General features: G+C 29.9%; 1 pseudogene; it reads left to right on the forward strand.

Annotated features, from left to right (window-relative positions):
- The window catches only part of LOC131168978 (THO complex subunit 2-like), a 75,181-nt pseudogene extending 68,205 nt beyond the window's left edge, over window positions 1-6,976 (forward strand).
- Window positions 6,977-8,962: the final 1,986 nt, after the last annotated feature.

Raw genomic sequence — 8,962 nt, forward strand, 5'->3', positions numbered from 1 at the left:
AATTCCTGAACCTCCGATCATGTCCTTCGAAATCTCGACCCTCCATCTCCCTCAAATAAATCCTGACCCTTCACGAAGAGCACCCGATTCCTATAAATACCTGCATAAAAACTGTTCAAGGGACGGGCAAAAAAAAAAATAGACAAGAGGTTGTTATTATAGCAGAGGAACTCTGAAATTTCATTTAGTTTGCTACTCTGCTACTTAGAAGTGTCGATCAAAAAGACTTTTGAAACTAGTTTTCTGAAGTGTTTTTCTTGAAAAGATTCTGAATACTGGAACTCTACATTTCCAGTTTGTTCATTATCTGGTCACACTCTCACTTTCTGCCTTTTATCATCTCTGTTTTCATTGTCCAAGCTCAACTTCATTCCACTCGGTTCTTTTCATCTTGATCTGATCGCATTTTAGCTAAGCACCCTCCAGTTCACGAGGAACACCACCCCTCAGGCCAATCAATCCGTTGCCTTATCACTATTTGACACCCCATAGTTATTTTAGTAGATTTGGCTCTCATGTAAGAGCTCATACTACTGTTTTATTAAGTGCTTACATTTACTTTCTGCATTTTCTTTGTTCTTCTCACATCTGTGACTTTCTACTTTTTGCACAAACGATCCCCAAAGAATGTTACTGTAAGAGCTCATACCACTGTTTTATCGAGTGTCTGCATTTACTTTCCGCATTTTCCTATGTTCTTCTTACATCTGCAACTTTCTTCAAGACTATTTTCGCACAAACGATCCCCAAAGAATGACACTCCCAAATCATCTATTTAGTGATCAGTTCATTTTTATTAATCTTCATCTTTTTTGAAAGCAAGTTTTCTAACTCCTAGTAGTATGTAAGTGGTTGGGTAAACGTAGGTAACTGCAACTTAGGGGTCTCTTTTAAAAGAGAGAACATGAATAACACGTCAGGAAGATAGCCAAACTATTAGGCCGACGTAAACAGCAATTCGACAAAGATGTCATAAAGTGGAATAAGACCAAAGTAAACGAAACAGAGTAGATCGGTCATTAATAGATATTGGTAAAATGAACGCATGGAAGGTCGGTAAATCAAGTCTATTTTTCCCTATCTAGTCAAAAGGTATCGAGAAGCCTTATCCCCAGCATCTTAGAACGCCAGAATCCTTAGCTTTAGGCTCTTATGTTGTGTAGTTGAAATTAAAAATCCGGGAGATCGGAGAAATCCCTTCCAGGCTCCTGTTAATCTGAAAGAGATCGGAAGAGAGTTCTTATCCGGTCTCAATCCAAAATTTTAATAAACGTTAAAAGAGATCGGAGGAGAGTTCTTATCCGGTCTCCCTTCAAAATTTTAATAAACATTAAATAGGGATCGGAGGAGAGTTCTTATCCGGCCTCAACTCAAAACATTAATAAATAACTCTAAAGGAGATCGGAGGAGGGTTCTTATCCGGTTTCCCCTCAAAATTTTAATAAATAACTTAAAAGAGATCGGAGGAGGGTTCTTATCCGGTCTCCCCTCAAAATTTTAATAAACAACTTAAAAGAGATCGGAGGAGAGTTCTTATCCGATTCTCACACCCGTTCACTAAGGTTGTCTCATTTACTTATGTATCTGGGTGATCCAAATTTAGTGAAAAATCAAATATTCCTTTTACCAAAAGGATTAACATTGCCGTCCAAGCCCTCCTAACTAATTTATAAAGGACGCAGAATTAAATCTACTTACCCTTATTAAGGGACGAGGTGGGGTGCCTAACACCTTCCCCACCCGTTTACGGACCCCGAACCTAGAATCTCTGTTTTGAAGTGGTTTCATTTTTAATTTAACTTCTCAAATGGTTTTCTTTAGTTTCCCTCAAAACTAAGGTGGCGACTCCTCACTTTTTCCCACTTCGGTGAGTGATCGTCCAGGCGACCGCAAAATCTATTGCGACACTCTGCAGGAAGAAGAAGGCATATTTGTTATTTTGTATATATATATATATATATATATATATATATATATATATATATAATCAAGTTACAGTTTTTATTTTAGTTTGATTTTAAGTAATTTTTGGATATGGTTTCAGTTCTAATTTTAGACTTTTGGCTCCATTTTGATTCCAATTATTATTTCAATTTCAATTTGAATCTTAATTGCACTTGAAATTTTATCATTCTTGTGCTCATTTTAAAAGAGGGAAGATAATCTTAAATTTCTAACATCAAAATAACAATTAAAATAAAAATACTAACATCAAAATAATAATATTAACACACACACTATATATGTATATATAGAATTCTTAATAAGTATATTATATTATCTTCTGAGAGAAATGTATATAATTAAGAATTAAAAGTATATTAAACAATAGCATGTGATTTTATAATATAATTAAGGATTATAAAGTAACTTAATGTATTTATTATTAAAATTATTAAAAAATTAAAAATTAAAAATAATATTAAATTATATACACTATAATTATATATGATAATCTTAATTATATAAAAATATATTACAATTTTACTTAAATTATGTCTAAGAAAATATAACACACACACATATATAATTGATTATTGAGATTAATTTTAATTTGATATATGGTTATAGTTTGATTCTTATGACGAATCAGGACCAAATCAAAATAATAAATATAAGTTTAGCTATATGATTTTGTTCTTACAATAACAATTTTTTTTTTCAATATTATTTAATATGAATTTTTGATTTGATTTAAAATCCTGTGAACCATGCACAATCCCTATATTAAATGTTTTACAATTTATAATAACTTTATTTATATATATGTATGTGTGTTAAATTTAATTATTTAAAAAAAATTAAATTAATATTGAAGAAATTAATACTCAATAAAAAAAATATAATTTCATAAAAATATCTAACAAGTTTTAATATTTAAATTATTATTTTTACCGCTTAATTAATATTATATATATATATATTGTAATTCAATAATAATAATAATTAATGGTGTCTAATAAATTTTAAATTATAAAAAATTGTGAAAAAAAATTAAATATTTATATTTTAATAAATACCAAATAATTAGAACTTAAGAATAAATTTTGTTCATCATAAAAATTTTATACCTATTTCGAAAAGAGTTAAATTTTGACAAAAATAAGAGTTAAAATTCTTTTCCATGCATTACATAAAAATTAATTTATAATAGTATATTATAATATTCAATTTAACTTTACAAAATAATATAAAAATAAAACTATTTTTATATATTCACAAATCACTTCTTCATTTATATTTAAAACAAGTATATAGGAATCTTATAATTCACAAAATTTTTCAAAAATATTTTAAAAAAAAATATAAAAATGTTATAATTTTACACTTATACCCTTTTAAGGCCTTTATTTTCTTAGTAAGAGAAATATGATTTAAAAATTGCCATGGTAATTTGAATCAAAGGCAATGCCGAAGACTCATCAATAAATTGCACGATGAAAAATAAAAATACGGAAATGCCCACATATTGAATTAACATGTTAATGAATGATAAATTTATTCATAACATATTTTTATCAACTATGGAATGACTAAGCATTGGGTGTGGGAATCAATCCCTCTGTACTTATCCCATAGAAAATTGGGATAGAGTAAACTTTCTAACTATAAATTTTCTTTTTATTTTATTTATGATTATATAATATAAATTATAAATTAGGAATGTAAATTTTATGCATAAATACTTTAACACATAAAAAAACTAATTTTAATAAAAAATAATATATTACTATTGGATATGTTACAAGAATTCAAAGTAAATATATTTTTCTTTTCATCGTTGTCTTACACAATATCAAAGCCACAAAAAATTGATCAAGTCGGATTTAAAAACAATTATCATTCCATTTTAACTCTCTACTAACGAGAATCAATGCTAAAAAATATATAATAATTAATGATTTTAAAAAATTAAAAATTAAAAATATAAATTATTAAAATATAGTTAAATTTTAGCGATTAATATTAAGCATTAAAGTTAAAAACTATGCAATCAATTTTAATTAATTTAATATTAAAATTTAATTATTATTCTGCAGTACAAAAGTATAATAAATTAGTGATTAAAAAAGTTAAAAAATTGTAAAATAATGCATTTTCGTAATATTGAAAGTTAATTTTTAATTTTTCTTTTAATTGTGAGATTCACATGCATGGATTTATAATTTTTTTTTATAAAATAATATTTTAATTGTAAGAATTTCAATTTTGATTATGGAATAAATTTATAATTAAATTCTAAAATTAAGATAAATTATTAAAATTAAAATATTTAAATATAATTAAAAAAATCAGATAGATTTATTTATTTATTTTTATTAAATAGAGTAATAAGGTTTAAAAATTAGCAGAAGTTTTAAATATATTTTTTTAAACATTTGGAGAGGGGCGTGCATTAAGCCTGAGCAGTACTTTAATCGTACAGTCATTCACGCCTTACCATCTCTTTCTTAGTTTCTGCTTCTTAGTTTCTGCAGATTGTCATCTCCATCCTACTATGTTCTCTTTGGTGCGACATCTCCATTCTACTCTGTTCTCCTTGGTGCGACTGTTACTTCACTCCCATTGCCTTTTTTTTCTTCTCCTCTCTTTTTCTCCCAATCCCAATCGCTAGTCCCACTCGCCTGCCCTCTTTTCTTCCTCTCTTTCCAGTAAGTCTCTTTCCAGCGCTTCTCTTATCCCTTGGAAGGCCATTCGAATGTTACACCTCCTGAACACTGCGCTGCTGAGTGAGCTCCCATTCCCATTTTTTCTATACTCTATTGTTGATTTTCTTCATCTATTTTAGTACAAATGAGTTATTGTTTGAATATATTGTGCCTTCATCCAATGTAGATTTTAAAGTGACCTCTCCAATTAAAATAGTTTTTGTTTGAGGTTTGAGAGACTTCACTGGTTTAATGGTTTCTGCTTCTTAGTTTGATGTGGTCCCGTTCATTCTTTATTTCATTTGCAAAATATTCCTAAATGAGTTTGGGCATAAATGTTGAGATGGATCCCTTTATTTTATTTTTATCAATTAGACTAGCCATTTTTGTGATGTTGTCATGTTAGACTAATAACTTTTGTGATACTATGATGTTGGACTAGTCATTTTTTGATACTGCGATGCTGGTTTATCTTTATGAACTTTTATTTATAAATTTTAATCCATCATGGTTATAGACTTCTATGTAATATTGTGTTGTGTGGAGTTTTCTGTAGTAAACTGGTAAAGTGTAGTTTTTTAATCTTATGGACTTTTATGTAGTTTAAATTTATAATTTTGTGGAATGTGCACTCTCATTTAGTATTGATTTATAATTTTATAGGTTCTGGATGAATTTATAATTTTATGGATTTTTGTATGGATTTTAATGTATTATTTATATTTATTTCTTAGGAGTAAACTGATTTTTATGTACTTTTGTAAAGATTTTGGTTTACGGCAATCGAACTGAGCCGAACTGTCTATTTTCTATTTGCTTTGGTTTGTTTATTCTTTGAAGGTCGGTTATTTGGTCTATTCTGCTATTGAACGCTAGAAATAATTTTTGTAAATCTTTAGTTTGGTTTTTCTTGAACACTAATAATTATTGATGTTCTTGGACAGATCGCTATATCTTCCATACACAGAAGTGGTTAATAGTTTGATGGAGCAAAATATATAATTAGATGATTTGATAGCTTGATCTTGTGATTTGTGGCCCTATATATTGAAGATACTTGTGTAGTCATTATATGCCTATTTTCAAATCAGATGTTTGGTTTATAAATGGGAATGATCCATTTGCGCTTTAAGGCTTCTGACTTTTATTTTTTTTCTTTCCCAACCTAAAAGTTGTTGAATTTGGGGAAATGATTGTTTTGTATATGCATAAAACATGCATCCACCCATATCTCATATAATGTTTTTACTACATATTTTTTTAAGATCTACCTTTCATAATTGTTGGGATGTTTTGATATTTTGAAATGAATATGGACAGTGAGTTCTTGTTTCATTGAGTTGGGGCTTCTTCAATGTATTAGATCACTTTTTTTAGTTTAATATCTAACTAGTGAGTTATTTATTTCATTGAAAAATAGCAGTTCGAAATTAAAATTAATTTAAATTGAATTGCTATAACAGGTTTTCTTTAATTTTCCTCAGGTGATGACTACTCAAAGGAAGAATATATGTGTAAATGAGTCATACGATTGTAATCTTGAAGAATGGTTGATTAAACACAACACTGATGCTAGGTGGTCAAGTAAGCACCACACATGGAATTTGGATCCTGCTAAAGCATCTATTAATTGGAACTTAGAATGGCCCACATTAGATACGGTGCAATTGGTGCAGGGCATGATAACAGCTGTCATAGAATTTCATGATAAGAATGGAATTCACGGTTATCTTCATAATCATAAGAACTTTTTGTTGAAATTTGGAATGAAGTGCTATTTAGGTGCACATGTGAGAGACATCATTTAAGTTTTTATTGTGCATGATGATAAGTCAGAGAAAAAGAATGGTGATTTCAAAGAGAAATCGAAAAATGTTGATGTGACTGAGTTGGCTAGCATGATTTGTTATACCATACTTGGTAAAGAGATGCAAGAGTTACCTTCTGATTGGATTAACCTAATTGACAGCGTTAATATGTTATACATGACTGATAGACATAAAAATGTTATTCCAGTGGAATTCGTGAAGAATCATCCAGCATTGTGGCCATGGCGAAGGAGATTCATGTTTTATGAGGAATGTTGGGTTCAAGCTACACATAGGACGACTGACACGCACTTATCTGAAGGACAAACAGATTACATCTGCAATTGGGTTGAAAATATTGCATTAAGTATCAAATTTGTTGATTGGTCTTCTAATATTCCTGTGGATACACCAATGCGACAACTTTTTAATGATATGTGTGGGCGGTCTAGATTAAAAACAGATAATGGCTATGATCTCCTTCACTTTCTCAGGATTTTTTCATCATCACTACTGTGATAGAGATAAGTCGCAAAATCTCATTGTACATCAAACTGATAGCAAGAATTATGAGGAGGACGAATTTATCGAAATTGTAACAGCACAGTGTTTTCCATTGTTTTTGGTGACTATATACAAAATATTATGCACGTATGATTTATTTTTTTAGGTATGTGCTTCTAGAATTTAATAAGCTATTATTTCTTTTTGTAATTAGAATTTATTATATTAATGTATCTTTTTGTGTAACTTCCTTTTATCTGGTGTAAGAAGTGTAGGAGGAGACAACCATTTTTCTGTTGTAGGAAGTGTGAAGTGTGAGAATAGGAAGAAGGCATTCAGCTAAAGCAAATTCATGTATATCTGATGGAGTCTACATTTAAGGATCTAGAACATACTTCAAATTTAGTTAGGTAATTTTTAGTAACTAGTTTTCAATTTTTAGCTAGTTTTGGTTGGTTGGGCAGTTAAAAAAATCAACATTGGTTGGCTTTCAATTGGCTAGTTATTGTTTTTCCACTTATTTTCTTTATTCCACCCTCAATTGCACATAAGACAGAACAATTACCGTGATTGAATTGAATGAAAACTTACAGTTGTCCACCAAGTGGAGGCATTTCTATCATTGTTTTTTCTCCCAACAAGCTAATATTGTTGCAATGATTTATGGGTAGATATGTGGAATTCTTATCTCTACTTTTAGATTTAATTATCAAGATTCAATTATGTGATTACGGCTTAAATTGGTTACTACATGAGATAAAGCGATGATTGGCTTAAACACTTTAATCCCGATTTATTTGATTTCTAGTATTCTAAAATCGGTTTCAAGAAGGATGGGAAGGAGATAATATAGCGAGGAGTTAGTGATATGGTGTCTCAATCCAAGCTCTTGAATTGTTTGAGTTATCGTAGCTATTACGAAGCAAGGGAAGGATTTTCAAACTCCTTTATTATGTGTGCAAGTGTCGTAATCACCTTCAACTACATTTTCAATTCTGCAGTAGGTGATGTTGTTTCAAGTACTCTAGACACTAATTCGGTTGAATTGCAGAATCTATTAAATAAGTATCAGTGTATTTTTAAGATCCAAAGACCTTGCCACCATTTAGAAGTCACAATAATTCTATTCCCTTGGTACCAATAGCAGAACTTGTGAATATTAGGCCTTATAGGTACCCTCATTTTTAGAAAGCGAGAAATAGAGAAATTGATGGATGAAATGTTACAAAATGAGGTCATACAACCCAACATCAGTCCTTATTTTTCTCCAGTACATCTTGTCAAGAAAAGAATGGTTCTTGGATGTTTATTATTATTATATTTTATTTTTACCAGCTTTGGGTTTTGTCTAGCTCAATTTGTATCTATGTGAGTGTGACATTTTGTGTTTGTGACCTCTTCAATCAATATATCTCGATTCTGTATGGTTACTTGATTAGGTGCTCGGCGAGAATTAGAAATCATGTCACTTCTCCATGATACAAATGGATTAGAAGTTCGAATAAGTGATGCTACATTCTCCTCATTGTGCGAGCGATGCTTGTTTTATTGTCGTTGAATCACTATATAGGTTCTTGACTTAGTTTAAGATCAATAGTAGTGTGAGCATCTTTTCAATTAGAGTGACTCTACTCGAAGTTGACACTTTTCATAAGTTGAATTGTAGCAGTTTTATTTTGCACTTGGGAATTGGCGTTTACATTATCACGCTCCTTTGGGTCTCCTCCTTGTGGTTTTGGATTTCTGCTACTATTCAAGATGATTACTCCGTATTGTTAAATTGTTTGTCTTTGAGGAAACCAACTACGGTCGTCTGAATTTTATCCAAAAATTGTTTATTCTGCGATTTGAGATCAAAACTTCATTCATTAATAGGGTGATATCATTAACCGTCATATCCTTAGCCAGTGAGCTTTTAATTTTGTGTTTTATTACTATAAATGATACATCTTTGATTGCTTAGAACCATCCAACTTGTTCTTGTCTTTGAAATGGCTTAAC

The sequence above is a fragment of the Hevea brasiliensis genome, chromosome 15 (assembly GCF_030052815.1).
Source record: "Hevea brasiliensis isolate MT/VB/25A 57/8 chromosome 15, ASM3005281v1, whole genome shotgun sequence".
In the NCBI taxonomy this organism is placed as follows: domain Eukaryota; kingdom Viridiplantae; phylum Streptophyta; class Magnoliopsida; order Malpighiales; family Euphorbiaceae; genus Hevea; species Hevea brasiliensis.